Source organism: Nilaparvata lugens, chromosome X (assembly GCF_014356525.2).
Source record: "Nilaparvata lugens isolate BPH chromosome X, ASM1435652v1, whole genome shotgun sequence".
Taxonomy (NCBI): domain Eukaryota; kingdom Metazoa; phylum Arthropoda; class Insecta; order Hemiptera; family Delphacidae; genus Nilaparvata; species Nilaparvata lugens.
The window spans coordinates 47,282,322-47,307,232 of NC_052518.1; the positions used below are offsets into that span (position 1 = coordinate 47,282,322).

The window sequence follows — 24,911 nt, forward strand, 5'->3', positions numbered from 1 at the left end:
TATCTGTCTGATCAGCTAAAAGCTGCAACTTCAGTTCGTATAATTTTGACTGTATACTGTATAGTGGATTGTTGAATGAGCAGGTTGCCGTGTAATATCTGTAAACACTGCACCCTGTGACATTCGCCTTTGGCCCGGGTGGGACGGGGCACACGCGAATTCAACACAAGCCACTCTCTCTAGGAACTTGAATAGATTTTCTAATTTTTCATTGAATTGTTATATGCCGTAGATTTTGAACATTTTCGGGTTTTTTAGTTGTGTCTATCTGTTTTTGAGCGACTAATTCAACCTCTCCCGGTCTGTAGATTATCCTTGTATTTTATTATTCCTTATATTCCTTGCCACCTTCTCTTCACAAAATCCTCTTTTCTTCTTCTTCCACAAAACCTAAAAACTTTTCTGAACATTTTTGTTTTTAAGGTTCAAATTGATCGAACGAACGTAAACCCAATTTTTCACGTCAATTCTTCAGGTTTTTTCTATAAAATTATAATTTTTGATAGGCTAAAAATAGATAAATCAAATTATTTTCCGATTTCATTCTAAATTAACTGCTTTCTACATAACTAAATAAAAGTAGCTCAAAACAATAGCATTCAAATTAGTGATAATAATAATTAAATTGATATTATTAGTAGATATTTTAGGGAGTTACTCCGCGATGAAGTTGCAAGAGGCCATAACTAGTAAGGGTAATCCTGCGGTGATTCTCAATGGATATAAATTTAGGAAAGATAGAACTTCATCCCAGGGTTACATAATTTGGCGATGTTTAAAAAAGGAATGCAAAATTTCAATAAAAACTGACCAAGCATATTCTCTTGAGTCCACTCCAACCTGCAAGCATAATCATCCACCTAACACCTCACGCAGCGCTATGGAAGATAGTTCATTATCTCTAAACGATTCAACTAGCAAATCTCCTGACAATGATGCAGTACTTGAGAGATCCATAAATAATTATCTTAATAATACAGCTGATATCTTATCTGCTATCCTTAAAATATTTAACAATACAAACTCATGTAGCACACCGGAATTTTCGAAATTACCATCTAATTCTGATTTAGATTTTCAATCGACGAGCGCGATGAAGTTATTGAATTGCTGAGAAGTGAGAATAGTAAATTAATCGAGAATATGGCCACACTGAAGCAACAATGGAGTGATGTTGTGGATCACTCCATCGACATAGATAAAAGGTTGATGGAGAGTAATCCACTATAGATCAGATGAGAATTAGCATCGAAGTGTTGGAGGCTGAAAATAATTGTCTGAAAGGGGGAAAAAACCCTGGAAATAGAAATACAAGATCTCAAGTGTTTCTATTCTCCGGGCGACACCGTTTCTAATTGCGGGGCATCACACACTAATGTAACTGTTACGGAAAACTCTTTCACAATTTACGGAAAGTGACTACAATATAGCACAGAATGAGATAGGTAATAATCAAACCAAAACTACAAAGAAGAATTTTATTAAAAAGGTGGGGGACATACCTAGAAACGTAAAACTACGAAAGTCGAAAAAAATAAAAGAGTGTTGGTAATGGCTGATAGTCATGGTAGAGACCTAGGTTGGGATTTAAATAACGATCTCTGTGACGATGGTTTCGAAGTAACTGTAGTGGCAAGACCGGTGCTAACTTCAGCAAGGTCACACATGATATTGCTGAATTACAAACGACTTAGATTTAAATGACAGGGTAATTGTACTGGCTGGAGCTAACAATGTAGTAAATAATACTAAACAGCCAACTGAATTAAATTTGCAACCAATTATGGACATTTCGAAGCGCACAAATGTAACTATATCAACGATTCTGTACAGATATGATAAGCCCCTTATGATGACCATCTCGTCAGCTTTGGCTGGAAGGTGAGGTCTAGAGGAAGGTCCAGGTCCTGGCCAGTCAGAGTCTTTTGGGTGTTCGGAGGAGCGCCACAAAAGAGACTAACTCGAAAGAGTGGAAAAAGTGGGAAAATCTAATATAAAAATTCCGGCCTGTGGGGAGACTGGAAAGTTCCACCACTCTGAAGCTCTGCGATTTTTCATTCAGTCAGCGCAATTTGGCTTTCTAGTGATCCTGATTTTATCATTGAAAATTAAAAAGGAAAATAAATTTGAATTTTGATGTGCTTGAGGAGCTGTCAAAACCCATGGTTTATGACAATTATTATGTGTAAGCTCTAGTTATTAATGTCAATATTCAAAATCTTTCATATAATTATATGTTAATAAATAATTAACAGAAGAGTTATTGGAGAATTTGGAATAACAAAAGAAATGCAATTGCGAATTTTTAATTACAAAATCATCATGGAACTCTGTGGAGCATACCTACCAAATTTGAAATGTTATGTCATATTTTTATCATATGTTAGGACGATCCAGTCGGGGGTCCAGACTAAACGGATATTGGCTAAACGGATATGGCGAGTGAAGCGAGCCTGTCGGCTAGTAATGTAATATTCCCAGGAATAGCACTGATTGAAGTAGCAGTACCCAATCAATTTTCCGCGATAAATCAGGACCTCCTAAATAGGTATTTAGGAGGTACTGGATGAATTGGTATTTAGGAGGTCATTTCAATCAGTTGGAGTTGGCAGACCTGCCTGCAGTGAGAAGCTGGTAGTGAAATTGTGCTACAATAAATGGTGTTTACTTTCGATAAAATGTAATCTTTATGTCTCCAAAAGAGTAGTGGTGTTTTTATTCAGGTGTTACTTGGTTGTGTACTTGCATATTTTGATCCTGGAAACTGTAAGTATTCTATTGTATGTCCTTCTGGAGTAGCTTAATTGGAGTTGGAGGTTAGATTCTTGAGTGAGTGACGGGATTTTCGAAGACAGGTTGACCGATAGGGAGTTTTTAAATTTACCTTTCAGTATAATATTACTTTATCACTGGTTTTGTTTTTCGGATGTGCCTTTATCGTCTTGATAAGAATCGTTGGTTCCGATTGATATTGGTGTGAACACTAAAGATAACAGTTTCTCTTCAATTGAGCATCAATTTTCGAATCCTTTTTTTCTTACAGCATTTCAATTCTCTAATCATAAATTAAGTACCGTAACGTCAAATTATTTCTAGAACACTGTGCATTCCATAAATTTGTCTTTTGCTAAATAATTTTACTCTTCTAAACATTCCTGTTATAAAAAAAAACAAAATTAGTAATAACTGTGGTTAAACAACATTTCCATAATTTTCCCTTTTGATAAGTTGAGCTTCATAATATTGTTTTTCTATAATATCTGTAACAAAGACTATAATAATTCGAAACGAATTGAATAATAATAAATAGTTCATAATAGAGCTTATAGTTGCTTTTTGCTTGTCAATCCTGAACCCCTGACTTCCTTCTTCCACTTTCCTGCTTTGGTTTTCTTAACTATCTACAGATATCTGTCTGATCAGCTAAAAGCTGCAACTTCAGTTCGTATAATTTTGACTGTATACTGTATAGTGGATTGTTGAATGAGCAGGTTGCCGTGTAATATCTGTAAACACTGCACCCTGTGACATTCGCCTTTGGCCCGGGGTGGGACGGGGCACACGCGAATTCAACACAAGCCACTCTCTCTAGGAACTTGAATAGATTTTCTAATTTTTCATTGAATTGTTATATGCCGTAGATTTTGAACATTTTCGGGTTTTTTAGTTGTGTCTATCTGTTTTTGAGCGACTAATTCAACCTCTCCCGGTCTGTAGATTATCCTTGTATTTTATTATTCCTTATATTCCTTGCCACCTTCTCTTCACAAAATCCTCTTTTCTTCTTCTTCCACAAAACCTAAAAACTTTTCTGAACATTTTTGTTTTTAAGGTTCAAATTGATCGAACGAACGTAAACCCAATTTTTCACGTCAATTCTTCAGGTTTTTTCTATAAAATTATAATTTTTGATAGGCTAAAAATAGATAAATCAAATTATTTTCCGATTTCATTCTAAATTAACTGCTTTCTACATAACTAAATAAAAGTAGCTCAAAACAATAGCATTCAAATTAGTGATAATAATAATTAAATTGATATTATTAGTAGATATTTTAGGGAGTTACTCCGCGATGAAGTTGCAAGAGGCCATAACTAGTAAGGGTAATCCTGCGGTGATTCTCAATGGATATAAATTTAGGAAAGATAGAACTTCATCCCAGGGTTACATAATTTGGCGATGTTTAAAAAAGGAATGCAAAATTTCAATAAAAACTGACCAAGCATATTCTCTTGAGTCCACTCCAACCTGCAAGCATAATCATCCACCTAACACCTCACGCAGCGCTATGGAAGATAGTTCATTATCTCTAAACGATTCAACTAGCAAATCTCCTGACAATGATGCAGTACTTGAGAGATCCATAAATAATTATCTTAATAATACAGCTGATATCTTATCTGCTATCCTTAAAATATTTAACAATACAAACTCATGTAGCACACCGGAATTTTCGAAATTACCATCTAATTCTGATTTTAGATTTTCAATCGACGAGCGCGATGAAGTTATTGAATTGCTGAGAAGTGAGAATAGTAAATTAATCGAGAATATGGCCACACTGAAGCAACAATGGAGTGATGTTGTGGATCACTCCATCGACATAGATAAAAGGTTGATGGAGAGTAAATCCACTATAGATCAGATGAGAATTAGCATCGAAGTGTTGGAGGCTGAAAATAATTGTCTGAAAGGGGGAAAAAACCCTGGAAATAGAAATACAAGATCTCAAGTGTTTCTATTCTCCGGGCGACACCGTTTCTAATTGCGGGGCATCACACACTAATGTAACTGTTACGGAAAACTCTTTCACAATTTACGGAAAGTGACTACAATATAGCACAGAATGAGATAGGTAATAATCAAACCAAAACTACAAAGAAGAATTTTATTAAAAAGGTGGGGGACATACCTAGAAACGTAAAACTACGAAAGTCGAAAAAAATAAAAGAGTGTTGGTAATGGCTGATAGTCATGGTAGAGACCTAGGTTGGGATTTAAATAACGATCTCTGTGACGATGGTTTCGAAGTAACTGTAGTGGCAAGACCGGGTGCTAACTTCAGCAAGGTCACACATGATATTGCTGAATTTACAAACGACTTAGATTTAAATGACAGGGTAATTGTACTGGCTGGAGCTAACAATGTAGTAAATAATACTAAACAGCCAACTGAATTAAATTTGCAACCAATTATGGACATTTCGAAGCGCACAAATGTAACTATATCAACGATTCTGTACAGATATGATAAGCCCCTTATGAATGTGAACGTCAACAAGCTGAAATCATGGCTATCAGATCAGATTTCCAGTAGTGATGATTTAGACCTACTTGACCTTGGCCACTTTGAAATAGGGGATTACACTCGTCACGGCCTTCATTTAAATAAGAGTAAGGGAAAGACAAGAATCCGAAAATACATATGAAATCATCTGCTTGGTGTTGGTGGACACACTAGTGATACAGTTGTAACACTTGGAAAATCTCACGGTGGTGCACAAATGGCTAGATTAGATACAGAAGGAGCAAATAACATTTCGAGTCTGGGTGATGATAACAGTAGAGGACATTTTTTATAAAATGCGAAATTTTCCATATAAACTGTCAGGGCCTTTCAAACGCAAAACTGGAACTGGAAGCTATGTTATCATGCGGAAAATCTAATAATATTGATGTATTATGTCTGACGGACACTGGTTACGAGATAGCGAACTGAAAATGATGTCATTGCCTGGTTACACATTAAAAGCTCAATACAGCAGAATAGTCAAAATCCGAGGTGGATCATGTATATTTATGCGAGAGGAATCAATTTATTGATGGTTGTTGTAATGTTAGAAATGATTTAGCATCTTTGGCATTGGAGAGTGTATTTGAAACCTCGGCAGTAGAAATAAAACTGAAAGCAATGTCGAAAAATAATAGTCCTATGTGTTTACAGAGCTCCAAATTCAAATTGCGACATTTTTATTGCATTGCTTCGGACTGTACTTTCAAGGGTTACAAAAGAAAAGCGAAAACTGGTGTGCCTTTGCGGAGATTTCAATATAGATTATCAACAAAGATGATAAGAATAGTAATATTTTTAAAAACCTTATCTCGACATTCAACCTGAATAAAATAACGAGTGGTCCTACACGAATAACTACAAATACTGCTTCGGAAATAGATTATATAATTACAAATTATATGCCTTTTTTTATGTAATGGCGAAATAATTCCCTGTTCATTTTCTGACCATGAGGGAAGCAGTATTAAGTTTCTTACTAACAGTCCAAATTATAAACCTGATAAAATATCTAATGGTAATTACGAGAAAAAAGGAGAGAGGAAAAAAACCATGCGAGTCATTAACGGAACTAGTATTGAAGACTTGAATTGTGGTCTGGCAAATGAAAATTGGCACGCCGTTTATAATTGTAACAACGTTGAGGATATGTTCAACAATTTTTTATCTATATACATGAATCACTGCAACAGGTACGTTCCGGAAAAAACAGCAAAAGCGATACGAAAGCGGCAGTTATCTTGGATAACGCCGGGCATAAAAGTCTCCAGAGATAGGTTAAAAGTATTGAATTCTCTTCTAAAAAAGTCAAATATGAGAGATTCACAGATCCACATTATTATAAGAAATGGTATTCGATATTTTAGCTTCGCATCCTATTACAAAATATACAAGAGTTTATATAGAAAGGTTTTAATAGCAGCCAAACAAAAAGCCGCCAGTATCTTCATTCAAAGAGCTGATAATCAGACAAAAGCCACTTGGACATTGGTTAGAAATGAGTTATCCACGAGCAAAGACCTAACATCAGAAACCAATATAGCCACTGATACTGGAATAGTCGAAACAGGTAACGAGGACGCTGATTTATTGAATAATTATTTTGTAAATACGCCACTAGATATTCAGAAGGAGCTTATACAACAGAACAATATGCACAACTTTCTCAATTTCTTGGATGACTCTCACCAAAATAGTAGAATAAGACTAAAATACTTCAATTCATTGAGTATGAAAGAACTTAGGGGAATAATAAAATCGCTGAAGAACAAAAAATCTTATGATTGCTATAACATCTCAAACCACTTACTAAAACAGTCAGCCTTGCCAATATTAGAGCCACTAACATTTATTTTCAATAAGTCAATGCAGGTAGGTTATGTGCCGTCTAAGATGAAACTGTCAAAGATCGTACCAATTTATAAAAAAGGTGATAGCACCCTTCCGGAAAACCGCCGTCCTGTTGCCAATCCTCCAGTGTTTCTTAATGTTTTTGAATATGCTGTCTTAGAACGATTGATAAAGTACTTAAACGAAATAGGTTTGCCCTCTTCCAAGCAATTCGGATTCAGGCCAGGTTTTTCTGTTAATGACGCATTATTCTCTCTAATGGACGAGATATTGATTTCGGTGGACAATAGATCAAAGGTAAGCGGTTTTATAGCTGATCTATCAAAGGCATTCGACTTGGTTAATACAGAATGGAAAAGTTGAAGTTTTATGGTCTAGAGGGTCCGGTGCTTAAGTGGTTTGAGTCTTACTTTGAGAATCGATTTCAGAATATTGTAATAGAGTTTCACCCATGTGTTTATAGCTCTAAATGGTTAAAAACAAGAAGCGGAGTCCCCCAAGGATCTGTTCTGGGACCCTTGCTTTTATCTTATACATAAATGATTTACCTTCTTATCTCGAGCCAGCTCACTGTGTTCTATATGCAGATGATGTCAGCATCTTACTGAAGAATGATAGTCAATCCAAAATGGAAGCACAATGTCAAGAGACCGTTCATAAACTCGATAAATGGCTAGCTGCCAATATGTTGTACTTAAATTTTAATAGAAATAAACAGATTCCATTCAGGACGACGAGAGAATTTGATTTAAGGATTAAAAACTGCGCTATAGAGTCCGTTAAAGACATTAAAGTACTCGGAATAATAATAGATTCCGAGCTCTCCTGGAAGCCTCACTTGACATACTTGAAAGGAAGACTGAATTCGGCAATTTTTGCTATTAGAAATTTAAAATCACTCCTTAAAAGAGAAACTCTCCGAGAGGTATATTTTGCAATATTCCATTCCCTCTTGTCGTATGGGGTTGTTTTCTGGGGCAATTCGAGTGGTATTGTCGAGATATTCAGACTTCAGAAATGGGCGATAAGAGTAATAGCAGGAGAGCAAAATTAATAAGGAATAGTTGTCGGCCACTTTTTAAGGAATTTAAAATCCTACCATTGCCTAGCCTATACATCCTTGAAACTATATGTTTCATAAAAAAATATGAGAGCTCATTCAATACGGGAGCATTATTCTATAATTATGAAACAAGATACGGGCGAAACTGAAGGGATGATGCCCATTATACGGTTCTATATGAGCGAGGTGTAAAAAGCTCTGATAGGCTATAAGATTATATCTATATCTATAAAAGGCTAACCCCCGACAGACTGAAATCACACCACAGCCCAAACTACTGAGCCTACAAACTTGAAATTTTGCACAATTGTTTATGATAGCCTCAAAACATCCACTAAGAGAGGATTTTCAGAAATTTGCCCCCCTGAGGGAGCTGGAGCCCCCAAAAAATTGTGTACTTTTTAACCGCTCATCGCACAGCAAAGTCATGAGGAACTTTTTTGTTCAGCTACGAAAAAAAATCAGATCTATGCAGAAAAAATCCGACCAGGAGCAGAGAGGGATCCAGGAGAGGGAATTTTTTGAAAATTTTCACGTAAAATCACACTACAGCTCCAACTAATTGGCCGACAGACTTAAAACTCTGCACAAATATTCTTCAAACATGCTAGAGGCACACTAAGAACGGATTTCGAGATATTTTGCCTCTAAGGGTTTCAAAGGATGAAAAAGGATCCTATTTAGTAAGGTTATGAACATGATAAGGTGAATGCCATATGGAACTGATATAATTGACACATGATATTCTAACATATGTTGTAATCATTGGAAAGCTTAAAATAATTTTATCAATCAGCTGATCGAATTTAATTTTCTGTGGATCAAAAGCGCGAGCTTATTGCCACGTGTTTGTTCCATTGTTGTATGCTTATGCTTGGCCTTCTATCAGCTGTAAATGGAGTCTCATACATTCCGATTAGAACTAAGCACAGAGATTTTCTTTGGTTAGGAGTTTGTTGATAATTCTTTTTCAAATTTAAATTTTATTGCAAACAAAAAAACATTTAAAAATTTCTTAATAGACAACAAGATTACAAAAACAAGATGTCAAACATAAACCTACATTTATTTGTAGCACGGCCAAAAAAATACCAACTTGAGTACTACTAGCCATGAGTTCATTCAATATAACTTATATTTTTGTGTTATTTTGTGAACAAAAAGTACGAGTTGATGAGAGATGTGAGTAGTTTCTTATATTTGATCTAAATGGTTATTCACATTGTAGTAGTCTGGGTCACTTCAATCAAAGTTTTTCATTTTGTAGCTAATAAATTTAATACGTATTGATTGTCCATAATGTATCCAGTGTACATAATGGAAGTGATTGAACTACTTAAAATTATTGGCTTACTGGTTCTTCATAGAATTTATAGTTATAGTATTCCTGGTGATTGAGCCTGTCTTTTTTCAGCGTTGACTATTGATAATAAAGCTTTATTTACAACTAGCTTACCTGGCGAACTTCGCACCGCCAAAAAGTCAATGTATCTCATGTCACACTTTACTTTATTTGGTGAATCATGAAATTTATCTGACAATCAATATTTTCATTTACATCTGAATACGGACTTCCTATGTGCTTGGTCATGCAGCATTCATTATTCCCGAAACATATTCTTCTCAATCAATTGGTAGTTATATCTAACAGTAAAGTGTTGAATTAAAAAAAATAGATAGGATAAAAGAGTGTTTCAAAGATGAATTCAATGTTTTCATAGTGTTGATTGTCAATAGATGGTCCAGGAAATATGCGATGTACGATGAATCACACAGAATTACATATTCTTTCCATATTCCATTTTAGGATGAATATAAGCTAAGCTAAATTAAAAAAAAATGGAAACTATTCTGACATTAATGAATGCAATATGAACAACTCTCTTCCATCAGGTGAATAATTTTTTTCTAACATTTTCCGGTTACTCAATGATAGGGGAGTGATTATTTGTATAGGTCTTCTAAGGAACCATTATCTACAGATGGTACCAATCAACTACACTTCAACTCCAAACTACCGTTGTAATACCAGTAGCCTACACAATTTATCATAGGATGGCGTGTTTATTACAACTGGTAACTTTAGATGCTAAATCATATTATCTCAATATGATCTTGAATCATGATCATCTTTCCGTTCTTTGGTAGCCCGTAGGCCAACAATTTCGAAAACATAGGTCTGTAAAAAATGGATTAATAAATAATCATTATTAGCCGCCCTATTAAAATTTCTGTTCGTCCCCAATATCCCCACCATTCCCCAATATTCACACAACATATTCCCAAAGTTTCATGCCGTTATGCCAAATATTTTTCAAGTCATAGGGAACAAACACACAAACAGACATTCATTTATATATATATATATATATATATATATATATATATATATATAGAAGATTTCATTTGGCTCAAACAAAAGCATCTCTAAATGGAGGTAGAATGATAAGGTTGACAGCTTTTAGTTCTGTTGTTTTAACATTCTTTTTCAAATCACTTTCAAAAAGTTCATGTAGTACCTACTATTGTTTTTGAGACACTTCTGACGCTATCATAGTTTCATAACTATTCTGTTCCACACTCATATCTCTTGCAGTCGTTAACCATATCTATAATAAAATGAAGAGTTGGCTTATTTTTTTTTTTTTTTTTTTTTTTAAGATTACGTCCTAAAGACTCCAGTCATGGAGTATAAGACAAGTCATGTTATTACATAATAATTCTAACACTAAGTAGTTCAACCTAGTTTAGGTTTGAAAGGAATTCTTGTACACTATAAAAAGCTCTATCAACTAAATATTTTTTAATTTGTTTTTTGAAAATCTTCAAATCATCATTACTTTTCAAGATTTGAGGTAGCTTGTTATAAAATTTCCTACCAATATAATCTGGTTTTTGTTCAAATAACCTACTATTGTGTCCCATTATATGATAATCTGCTCTGTTTCGCGTATTATGCTCATGAACATCTGAATTCTGGATCACACCACTCGTTTTCACATGCATTCATGCAACTTCATATACATACAAAGATGGCACAGTTAATAGACCAAGCTTTTTAAATAAAGGCCTACAAGAGTCTAACCTATTCACTTTCTCTATACATCTGAGTGCCTTCTTTTGAATCTTAAACACCCTGTCCATATTTTGTTGAGATGAATTACCCCATACTAAAATAGCATACCTAATATGAGATAGTATAAGTCCATGGTAAGCAGTTAACAGTAGTTTTTTATCATTCAGCCTAGCAAGCTGCCGCAGGACAAATACTCCAGATGATATCTTATTACATATCCTCTCAATGTAAGGATGCCATGTTAATTTCCTGTCCAATAAAATTCCCAAGAATGCTACTTTCTCTTCTTGGTCTAATTCATTTTCCTCTACAAACACATTTATTTCTCTATCCTCTACTGAATTATATTTACTTTTGAATTGTAGGAATTGACATTTCTTACTATTTATTGTTAATTGCCTTTGTTTCAAGAATTGGACAATTGACTGTACTCCAGTAAAAGCATTTATTTCTAGACTATCTAATAAATAATTGTTAAAGATAAGCGATGTGTCATCAGCAAACAACAGAGCTCTGTGATCTTTTAACTCTTTTGGTAATTGGTTCACATACAACAGAAACAGTAAGGGACCCAGAATTGAGCCTTGAGGTACTCCAGCCTGGACCTCCAGTTTTTGAGATTTAATTTTTACTATTTCATTCCCATCCACCTTGGTAAGCTCAACACACTGGTTTCTACCTATGAGATATGATTCAAACCATTTTAGTTCTATACCATTCACACCTACAGTTTTTAGTATTTCCAATAATATTCTATGGTTCACACAATCAAAAGCTTTGGATAAATCAAGAAATATTGCGGCTGCCTTCTCACCTGAATCTATTATATCTATTAGTCTTTCAACAAGGGATACTATTGCAGTCTTAGTAGATTTCCCTTTCTGGAACCCATGCTGTTCATCACATATGAAGTTAATTTCTTCCAGGTGCATCAATAGCCTATTTAAAACTACTCTTTCAAAAATTTTACTTATTACATTTAGAATACTAATGGGTCTATAATTTTCAACTCTTTCAGAATCACCGCTCTTGAAAATTGGCAAAATTTTTCCTTGTTTCAGATCATCAGGGAAAATACCCTGCTCTAGTGAAGTATTAAGGAGATGCAATAAAGGGTCCAGTAATTCATTTTCACATTCTTTTAAAATTTTGCTTGAGACCCCATCCAATCCTACTGTTTTTTTGTTATTCAAATTTTTTATTATTCTTGACAACTCATCTCTTGATAATGGATGAAATTTAAATACCTTTCCAATTGGCTCAGCATTTAATGTAGTTGTATTATAAGTATTAGTGTTCAGTGACTTTTGGAGATTATATGCAACCTGTTGATAATACTTATTGAAAAAGTTACAAATGTCTATACTATCATCCATATAAATTCCATGTTCATCGATTATCCTAGGGACATTAGTAACTGTATCTTTTTGAGCTGCTCTCCTATTTCTATTAATTACCTCCCAAACAGCAGAGTTAAAATTGGTACTAGTTGTTAATATTTCAGCTGTTTTCTTACACTTAGCTTTCCTCACTTCTTTTGCATAGTTTTTCTTTAGACATTTGTATTTGACTTCACTCGGAACATCCCTCACTAATTTAAATTCCTCATAAGCTTCCCTAACAATATTTCTTTGAGTAAGAATATCTTCAGTTATCCATTCATCTACTTTGTTTAATTTACTTTTTACTTTGACTTTTTTTATTGGACAACATACACTAATGTGAAATCTTAGAGTATCAATGAATTGCTTATATTTGTAGTTTAGGTTACTACTGTTATAAACACTACTCCAATTTTCTTGAAGCAGTTCCTGCTTCAAACAATTTATATTTCCTAGCTCATATTGCTGAATTTCTTTCACAAAAGTTTTTTTTCTGCTGGGATTCTGGCCCTGCAGCTTAACATCTAAAATTTGATAGTTATGATCTGACAGATCTGAGCTACCTAACCTAACATTACAACCTTCTATATTTGTGAGGATATTATCAATAATTGTCTGTGAAGTTCGAGTTACTCTTGTATATTCGTGGACCTTAATTTCTAAATTATTCATATTAATAATATCTCTAATGTCCTCTGTCATTTTATCCTGCCTGGCAAAATCGGTATTGAAATCTCCTACTACTATAACATTTGTGAAACGAGCGGTTGTAATTTCCAAAAGTGTATGGAGCAGCTCACAAAATTTTTGCCAGTCTCCATTTGGTGACCTATAGATACCTAACACTGCTACCTCAAATCGATCATCAATTTTTAACCTTAGTCCCGTCACCTCTAAATCCATCTCAACAGAAAATCTCTTAACAAAATCCAGTTCATAAGTTTGGGTATGTTTAGCATTGCTAGTGAATATACATACACCACCACTTCTATGAGCTATTCTACAAAATTCTGATCTCAGTGAATAGCCTGGAATCCTAACTTGATTTATTTCCTTTATTTTTAAGCCATGCTCTGTGAAAATAACAATGTCAGGATCCTCCTGTTTAAGAAATACTTCTAATCTGTCAATTTTGTTGCGAAGATACTGAATATTTTGATGATAAATACTAAAAACCTTACCATCTTGTGCTACTCTATCTCTAGCATTTGTAGCTATTTCCCTTTCCCTGTTTTGAGCCAATTTACTAAAAAATCGTTATTTGTTTTTTTGACTGTTTTTAAACCAGAGGATTGCAAACGGCTTTCAATCAGCTCTGCCAATCTATTACAAAAGATTACTTTGCCAGATCGATTTAGATGCAACCCATGATTAGTGAAGTTATGTCTTTTCAGCCTTTCATTTAGAAAACAAATCCCCAGTTGTTTAGAATTCTTATTTTTTAGGCTGTTGATTGTATTATGGATTGATTTGTTTGTCGAGTTGATTGCTTCATTTAATTCTGGCCTATCAAACCTATTAGGAATAGTACTTATTATTAAGTTTGTTTTTTTGCTGAGTGGCACAATTTCCTTGATTTTTTCTGTTACTTGAGGAAGATGATTCAAGTTAGGTTCATTTATATTATTTGAGCCACCCAGTACAATTAGATAGTCATTTTCATCAAAATCTTTAGTTTGTTCCCTAGCTGACTCTACAACTGCATTAATTGATGCACTTGACTTGAAAAAACATTGGACATCAAATTTATTTTTTAATCTTTTATCAAGGAGATCACTGCAATCACGTCCATGACTGGACGTCAGTAGCAGAACTCTCCCTTTCCTATCTTTATTTCCCTCAGCTATATTTTTGGTTGCTGTCTTCAAAACCTCACTGTATGTTTTATTTCGACCATTTTCAGAGCATTTCCCATCATTTAGGTTAGATTCTATTTTTTTGCATTTGGACGGAGGTTCTATCATACATTTAGTATTATCAAATTTAGATTTTAGTTTCTTTATTTCCTCCGACATTAGACTACATTGATTTTTTAGATTTAGTATTTCTTTTTTATGGTCTTCATCTCGTAATTTTATAATCAGTTCCAAAGATTTAATTTCTTCTACCATCCCTAACCTTTCTTCCTCAGACGTTTTTAAAGTTACTTCTAATTGGTTTTTTAAATTAGTGTGGCTACTTTGTAGTTGAGCAACTTTTTCGGCTAAAGTAGTTTGAAGAACTGGGGTTTTTGGTTTTGGCGTTTTTGAATTTTGGTTTTGGGAACGCGTAAGTACTCTCGCTATGTTTACATTTCTATTATTAACCTTCGGTGTTTTACTTGAGCTCATCTTCCTATCTAAGAAATTATATTACTTGCAATAATAATAATTGATTTATAAATGATAGGATTTTAATTTGGTTATAATTTTAGTCAAGTAAACTATCTATGTTTATTTTTAAATCTCGAAAACCTAACCTCAAAATAACCTCTAAACGATGTTTGGCTTATAAAATAGAATTAAGAATTAAAATCTAAAACAAAATGATAAAACGTGATCAAGAAACAATTAATAATGAAATTAATACAAAATTTGTACTTATCCTTGACTATTTATAACACAAAATCTTCCAAAACCCAGGAGCGAAATTATGTATGACTTTCATTCACATCACATCAAGGTCATCATTATACACGTACGGGATATGAAAATTATGTTTGACGCATCATCACGTCTGAACTACTGGACTGATTAACTTGAAATTTTGCATGTAGGCTAGATTCTCAATTAACCAAGGATGGTTAAAATAGGCCTATTTTAAATTCTTCAAAATTTCATTACGTCAAGTTTTCAGATTATCAAGTTTGAAAATAGATCCTTGCGAAGCACGGGTTCCTGCTAGTATTACCACGACGACTGAAGGCAATCACAGGTAGGGAGTTTAGAGCTCAATTGAAGAGGGAGTTACTAGATATATCTCCATACTCAAGGGAGGAATTTATTGCTCATTATGAGTGTTTGGGAAGTTAAGTTAGAAAAATATTAAAATATGACTAGTTAGATAATGGACTTAAATTTTGACGAATCCGCATGCCCCCTCCATGGGCGGTCAATGGATGACTGATTAATAATAATAATAATAATAATAATCTTCAACTTGGTGCCAACCTAACAAAGTCAACTCAACTTAATGCCTACTTGACAAAATTTTTAATTTAGTTACCAGAACAACTGTTTCGAAGAGGTACTCTCTCTAGATTATAGTTCTATATTAACATATGGTATGGACATTGTGATTATAATTATAAGATATTGGAATAAGAAGAATATACATGCTAAAAGACGAACTTTAAACCCTTAAAAACCACCCTTAGAGTTAAAATATCGCCAAAAGATTTCTTAGTGCGCCTCTAAAGGGCCAACTAAACATACCTACCAAATTTGAAGGTTTTTGGTCCGGTAGATTTTTAGTTCTGCGAGTGAGTGAGTGAGTGAGTGAGTCAGTCAGTCAGTGAGTGCCATTTCGCTTTTATATATATAGATAATACTCGATAATACTTTAATATACGTAGCAATACAAAAAAATGTTCCTTGGCTCATTAGGGGCAACGATGATAGCAGTGACGATGATCTTCTTTTGCTATACTCTTGCAGTAGTAGTGGTTGATCTCATTGGGTGCACTCAAGAAATAAGAAAAGAAAAAAATATGGCGAGTTCCATCACTTGATGCGAGATCTCCAAGCTGATGAAGACAAATTTAGGGGGTACTTCAGACTTAGTAAGGACCAATTCAGTGAAGTTTTATGATTTATTAATGATAAAATTAAAATAGAAGATACCAACTACAGAGAATCTATAAGTAGCAGAGAACGACTAGCTGTCTGCTTAAGGTGCAGACAAATAATATTGATGATAGTATATTGATAGTTACTGCTCATTTATCATTTTATTAATACTAGTAGTTCTGTGAACAGTAGACCTCACGCAGTATTCTCATCCACAAATACTGATTGAAACTATAGACCTTATGGAAATACAGCAATAGACTGGCTTCTCCACACATCTGTGTAATCACTTGTCAGCTGATTTATGATGAATAATTCTGAAGTCTGATTTTTACTCTATTATTGGCGTATGAAGGAGGCTCCTTTTTCCTTTTATATTATCCTTGAAATGAAAAATTTCCAAAAACCTTGTATATAAGTCGACGCGCAATTAAAAAATGAACATACCTGTCAAATTTCATAAAAATCTATTACCGCGTTTCGCCGTAAATGCGCAACATTTGAACATTCAAACATTAAGAGAAATGCCAAACCGTCGACTTGAATCTTAGACCTCAATTCGCTCGGTCAATTATATGCTAGAAGTAAATATATTATTGAAACATTTTTTTGCATCGTTTGTTATATCATAGAAAAATTATATACAATCTTTCATACCTACTCAATCTATACTTCAGGAGTAATATTTCTCTAAATTATCCTAATTAATCCACTGTATTGTAGTTTGAAGTACTACGTAGTGAGTTTCTCGATTGTTTGAATTAATTGGGTATTAGTAGTTCATAATGATCGCAGCAGTCAACAAGTAATTGCTGACTTGACTAGCCTGCAAGACAGCAATTCAATGATATTTTCCGTGAATTATTATTACATGTTGATAATACATTAATAATAATAATAATAATAATAATAATAATAATAATAGAGAAACGTTCATAAAAAGAAAATTACATACAGTTGAATAAGTGATTTATTATGTCTATAAATAAAATAAATCATACATTACTAGGATCATATTTCATTAATGAAAACAATCTCCACTTCAATAGCATGCCTACCAACTTCAGAATGATAAAAATAGCTTTGTTCTTAGCAAATTTCTCTATTAGGTGTTTTAGGTAATGTTTAGAAGGCGAGATCTTGAAATCTCTGCCGTTTCCTCATTTTTCATTTTTTCAAGCAAACGCGAGCCAAAATATTAATTTCTAGGCGCTGAATCCGAATCTGAAATTAGAATTCTTTTTTCTCCATTTTTACGCGATTTAGGTTTTTGATGAGAGATCTTTATCGGAAACGTCCGCTCGGATGCCTGGAGAAAATTGCTCCCAGAGCGATTCGAAAACATCTGCAGGCTAGCAGAGTTTTCTTGGAAACGTCGGCTGGCAGATACGCAGAGGGCGATGTGAACACCTGCATTGCTTAAGCCAGCGACAGATCTTTTTACATCCATCCATCCACAGACTCTGCAGAGCTGCCGCCACCGGTTACAGATTGATATCCGGTGTGAGGTAAAATGGTTTATAAAACATCTCCACCGGTTCATTGTAGAAGACTTTTCTAGTATTCAATGTATTGATATCACTGCGACTTTGATGTTGCCTCTTCTTACAAATAAATACTACCCTCTCAATGGAACAGTTGAAGAAAATGTTTGCAAACTGGCTAGGGAAACAATAGTCCCATCTGTACTCCCAGAATTCGAAGAAACTATACTATAGTGTGAGGGTCAGCTATTGTTGTAGATATTCTGAGGGGTGCCCAGCCCCCCAAGGGCAATGGCGCATGCCCCACCCCAAAACCAAGTGTAATGCCCCCCCCCCCCAAAGTACCCCAATTCCCAACCCTTTAGTTTTTAACATTAGTCAGTGTATGACAATAAAATTCACATCTTACATTCTAATCTTCCAAAGGACATCATTTACCTTTGGTCTTGTGAGGAATTCTTTCTGTTTTCATAATATTGTAAAAATATATACCATCGTTTCTTATTTCTTTTAAAATAAAATAAAGTATCGTTTTGAGACTAGCAGTACACCCGTTCTTGTTCGGGAGGACTAGAAAGTACTACATTACATCAGGAAAAACTACATGACAAATATTTTAATAGGATATTAAAAAATGAGTAAGGGAAGCTTTGCTTTTTAAATGTTAAGGTTACTTATAAAAAGTTAATTAATAATATCATTGATAATTCTTTATTGCAAAAGAATATTGCATAGCAATTTTGGTACCTTAGCATTCATACAAATTTGGAACGATTTTATTCATACAATATAATGTCGGCAAGTTTAGGTATTCTAAATCCTATACTATTAAACGAGCGAATTCTGTTTAGATGTTTTGATGTTTAAATGTTCAGATGTTTGTATTTCACCGGATCTCGAAAACGAATCTAACGATTCTCACGAAATTCAGAACATAGTAGGTTTATAATATAAAAATTCGATTGCACTAGGTCTCACCCCTGGGGAAACTCGCTGAAGAACATTAGACATTAAAAGAATTTATCCATCCTTGGAAAAACAGCTGATAATTTTGTCGTCTGTTGATGATGGAAGTGAGTGAGCGAGTGCATGTGTGTGGAACTGAGACAAAATATTATGACTCAGCTGTTGAACTTTTGTACCTAATTCAATCAGGTACTCTTAGTGGCAGTTGTACAAAAGCCGGTTAAATTTTAATCCTGATTAATTCCAGTAGAACCAATCAGATAAGCTATCTGTTTGAGATGGTCTTCTGTGATTTGGTTCAAGTGAAATTAATCAGGATTAAAATTTAACATGCTTTTGTGAGAGAAATTTTTTGCATTCCTCTGGGAATTAATCTCAATCCACTGTGATTAGATAGAACCTTTCTGTATGAACTATGAATATTTATTATAATTTCTTCTTTCGTAATAATTTTTATATGCTTTTGTAGGTACTCCAGAGCGTAGCTCGGTGTCCCGATATTTATCATAAATTGGAACAGGTTGTCACTGATGTTGTGTTGTTGGTAGTATTTACTTTCTAACATTAAAGGAGTAAATAACACAAGTCGAACAAAATGTATCTTTAAATGGTTTGGTTTTTGGAAAAAAGATATCTATCCTCAGAGGAGATTTTGACAGATAGTTTTCTAGTTATTTAGCTTTTTTGAACAAGTACATTTTGTAAATTCTATCTATTAATACCAAATATCGGGGCACCGAGCTTTGCTCGTTATTTATTCATTGATAAACAGAACTCAATTCTTTAAAATGATTGGGGAAGGATTAATATGCACAGCCCAAAACTGTTTCTTCCCCGATACGCAACGTTGCATATGCGAGACTGTGAAAATGGGGGAAATTTCTCGCACATTCAAAGTTGCGTATCTTGTGGAACACTTCAGATAAAAAATCCAAAAAGTAGTCCTGCGCGACCACTCAATTCATTGGAAATTTTATCATCTTTAATATTATATGGAGAATGCTTTTTCTCCATTAACTCAAGGTTCTCGAGATTAAATAGAAAACATGAAAAAAGTCCAAAATTTTGGGGGTGAAGTCGCCCTCTGGCGTGTCAGCAAATTTCAGATTAGAATTCAGCGTCCCAAAATACATAATATGTATATTATAGAACCATCGAAAAAAATTATTTCGGGGCTGTTTCCTGAAAAATGCCCATTTGACTGGACTGTAAGTTGTTATCCTATTATACTAAGCGAGCAATTTCTGTATATCTGTTTATATTTTTCCATTTTTATATCTCGTTATCTGGCTATCTGGTTATATTGTAATTTATGTTCAAGGGATCTCGGAAACGGCTCTAACGATTTTCACGAAATTCGGAATATAGTAGGTTTATCATATCAAAATTCGATTGCACTAGGTCTCATCCCTGAGAAAACTCTCTGAAGGACATGAAAAGGATAATTCATCCTTGTAAAAACAGATGATGATTTCATCGTCTGTCGATAACAGAAGATGCGTGTGCCTGTGTGGGAGATTAGCTGTGTAATCAATTAGCTTACCGTAGGCTCTTCATGGATTTATTCTGTGAGCTTTTGTATGTAAATAAATAAATCTCGCGAGAAATCTAGAAATTTTAATTGACTCGATCAAAATACAGTAATCTGATTTGTTGACATGAGATGCTATATATCATAATATTCAAAGTTAATCATTATTTTACAGTTCTAAGTGATTAGAAGGTGTTATTTTGTCATTCAATTTGGTATGTAAACAATCTAAATTAGAAGTTTTATGTTTTCAAATATTTGGACTGAAAATTTCACTTACATTCAAGTGTATGTGATGAATTTTCTCCTCTTTTGACTCCCGTGAATTATACTTCTGTTTTCAATACCGTTCAAAAGTTACAGCCAATTGATTGATAATCTTTATTTTCTCATTTTTCTTGCGATTCTACTGTTATTAAAGAGTCTCTAGAATGAGTACAATACATGATAGAAACTTGCGATTGGTCTTAAATGAGAGAAAATTTCATGCTCTATAAACTGAGTAGCCTTAAATTGATCTTGCATTACTGTTTATATCGAAAAATTGTCGAGACTGTGAAAATGAGAAAAATATAGCAAATTCCTTGATTTTTTGAAACAAACGTATCTTACTTCACGATTATATTTTTACAAAAATCATTCACCTCTCATAAAAGAGGAGATTCTTTTCTTCAAATCAAGAACAAGTATCATTTTGAGTTACCGAGACACACAGTTTTGAATATAGGAATCGGTCATTTTTCTATGCATTGAAATATGGGCTAAAATACACTAAAGGAGGAATTTCCTATTTTTTAAACAAATTTTAGTGATATGATACATGATTTCCAACCGCCTTGACGAGCTGTAGTACGAGGAGATGTGATCATTCAGTCAAAAGTTATAAGTGATTAAAGTTTTGATCCTGGACGTATCCTTATGTGTGCCCCCCACTAGGAAATACTGAAATCTAACGAGTGATTTTCATAGAACATAACCCTCGTAAGGTGATTTAAGCCGAAATGTTTCTTTTTTGTTAGGAAGGCCATGAAAAGGTATTATAATGAGAATTTGAATTTTGGCTGTAGGACATTATTTGGTACCTAAGGAATTCTGTTCAGAATTAATATTGTTAATTCACGTGATGTGTGGCTTTCTATCATTACTAGAAAAAGATCCTAGTTGTATAGGGTAGAAGTGGTAGGTTTGCATAATTTTGGAAACCCCTTAAAAAATACCCCTTTTTTGAAAACTCTTACCTCCGGAATCAAAAATCGTAGAGTCCTGCGCGACCACTCAATTTATTGGAAATTTTATTATTTTCAATATTCTACAGAATGCTTTTCTCGAAAAGTTAAAGGTTCTCAAGATTAAATGGAAAACTTGAGAAAAGTCCGAAATTTTGGGGTTTTTTGGGAGTTTTGGGGGTGAAGCCACCCTCTGGCGTGTCAGCAAATTTCAGATTAGAACTCAGCACCCCAAAATACATATAGAACCATTGCGAAAAATTCTTTCGGGCTGTTTCCTGAAAAACGACCATTTGACTGGACTATTATACAAAACAGAAAAAAGTAATGAAGCATTACAATAATTACTTGATCACTGTGTGGTAATAGGGTGTAAATTTGAAAGATTGAAATTGGCTTCATTTAATTTTTTTCACAAATTTTTGACAAGAGAAGTTTTTCCTTCTGTCAAATTCACTAGAGTTTGCGATGTTGTTTATAAATGCATTCCCATTTCAAAGACATTAATATCATCATGAAACGCCTTCGAAATTAAAGTAATTATTAGATTAACATGTACATTACAATTTAACTTATCATTGTGCTTTTAAGAAAATTAGGTTGCAACAGCAAGGAAACTCAAACACAGGACCATTAAAAATTGAAATTAAGCAAAGGAAATCAGAATAATAGTGGATGATGAAGTTATAATTTATTTTTGTCAAAGATCTACCTTCAAACTCATGGGCTTAAAATGACTAAAATTCCTGCATACAAAATATTATCAATTGTTTTTTTTATGCTTTATATTGAGTTAAACTTAGCAAAATATAGCATTGTAAAGGTGGAAGAAAGTATTAAAATTAATTACATTAGGATATATACCTTGATTTTTTAGCCATGATTCAAAATGACATAAAATATAAAAAAAATCATGCCCCCGCCCCAAAAATGTTGATGGCGCAAATTGCGTCATGCCCCCCCTCTTGTGGGCACCCCTGGGATATTCTTATTGTTATGAATATTCGACACTTTCCTTCGAAACCTTCCAGATTGTAGACTGGACAGACAATAAGCCCTGTTGTGAGAAAAAGCACAATGTTCCTTCCGAGAAGAGTTTCAGCTAGAAAAGGTCTTGTTATGGAATACGTTTGAACCTCCGATAACATCCCCCCATGTTTTTGGCGACCCATTTCCCTCTTAGCAGGTTACTTTCAACTCATTTATGTAATTCGAACAAGAATGCAACTTTCAAAGCCAAACAGCAATACAAACATGGATAGAAAGAACTTCTTTCCTCTTCAAAGAAGATGAGTGAATATTTCAAGATGATAATGCAATATTGTCCATATATGATTTACTAATAATAAGGATGGAGAAGAGAATTACAATCATATTCATTTCTCTTATAATCATATTCATTCGCAAAGTTGAAATATATCTTTCCTGTTAAATCTATGATAAAAAACGTGAATTATCTCGATTTCCGAGTATCAAAAATGGCCATGAATAATTTTTTGTGGAATCTATCGATTGGAACTCAACAGTTATGTAATCAGGGTGATTCCCCCTGCCTAGAACTGAGGTTCTCACCTCTCAAATATTCAAATTCAGTATTATTTTGGTGAAAACGTGAATTATCTCGATTGACGAGTTTAAACTAGCCATAAATACATATTCAATTTTTTTCATTAGAACTTATAATGGACAGGACAGGTTCTGACCTCCTCTTCATTGAACTTTCATAATCGATGATCTATCTATAAGCATATTTTTGTGCTCAAATCAAATCAACACCCTCAAAGGTAATATGAAAAAAAATCTACTCTTATCTTAATAATATTATATCAGTATTCTCGAAATAACTCATTTTTCTTGTTGCAGATTTTGTTATGAATGCTGTGAAAACGTTAAAAATGAATATAACAAAGTAAATGGAGAAAAACATCTATGAAAAATTTTCACTGATTTGAATCTTAAATAAACACCTCAAAGGTAAGTTGAAGTAATAAAATATCCTTTCTTTTAACAGTTATAACCGTTATATGAAATATCAATCTTTTATTAATAATGAAAGTCAAATATATTGGAAAATAATAATTTTTTCATCTGTTTCAGATTGTGTTCTAGGATCAAGATGATATCAGGACTACGAAAAGAATAAAAAGTAGAAGATGAATGAATATAAGTTGAAGTTTAGTACAAGGACATCTCAATAAATTTTTGCCAATCGAATAATACTCAAATCAACACCCTCAGGAGGTAATCTGATAAGAATATTAACATTTTTTTAACGATATGATTTCAACTTAAATTTTTACTAATATTTCTACTAAATAAACTTCTAATTATCCGGTTAATGAAAATTTTTGATTTTTTCAGCACCCAACTCCTATCAACATCAACAGACTGAATCAAACATCTGTAGATAGTGCATGGAATCAATATAGCAGAAATGGGCTACAGTGAGTCGGGTGGCGCCGATGAGTTTTCAAGGACAGTAAAGAACTGAGTGTAAGACAACTCTACATCCAGGCTATCATCACGCGAATGAGGAGAAACAACGAACACATAAGACTGGCACAGATCATAACCATCAAACAAGGCAGAGAAACACGTATTCAATAGTACCAAGAATGAACACTACATTTGGGCAAAGAAACTACACATATTTGGGACCAAAAATTTATAATTCAATACCAAGTTACATTAGGGAAGAATTCAATAGACACAGGTTCAAGAAAAGTTTATTTTCCTGGTTGGTTGATATTGGAGTGGAAAATTGTGAAAATTTAGTTAGACTGTAAATATTGAAACTATTTATTCTTCATTCCACTCTTTACTGTTTTTCATTTTTCTAAAAATAACCTTTCTTATTATTATCCTTAATAGAACATTAATATTTATTTACTAATTCCATAATTTTGTTTGTTTGTATTATACATTTTTACTAATTTTATTATAAAAAACTTTAATCCCATATCAGTGAATGAAGTTTGTAAATAGTAATTATTACACGCAATAAGCAACTAATTACTTATACCCCAACACATATAATATATAGTGGGGTGTATATTTATTCATTGAAATTATCATTTATTCATTGTTGAAACACCGCTGATTTATGTAGTTATATTACAATACTATATTATCAATATTCTAATGTTGCATTCAATCTTCATTGTAATTAATAAGTTTTCATAATATGTGAAATTTGTTGCATAATTGGCTGTTGTACTGTAATTTATTGTAGATTCGTGTATGAACCAGAATGTATTGTAACTTACTTGAATAA

General features: G+C 33.5%; 1 protein-coding gene and 1 long non-coding RNA gene across 3 annotated transcripts in view; one reads left to right on the forward strand and one right to left on the reverse strand.

Moving 5' to 3' along the window:
• LOC111053334 (plexin-B-like) overlaps positions 1-24,911 on the reverse strand; it is a 170,810-nt gene that overhangs the window by 19,543 nt on the left and 126,356 nt on the right. The gene's annotated exons all lie outside the window — the stretch shown is intronic.
• LOC120354313 lies at positions 2,635-24,115 on the forward strand. Its single transcript, XR_005572941.1, has 4 exons — positions 2,635-2,766; positions 23,501-23,611; positions 23,735-23,878; positions 23,999-24,115. It is a non-coding gene; the product is annotated as an uncharacterized LOC120354313 (long non-coding RNA).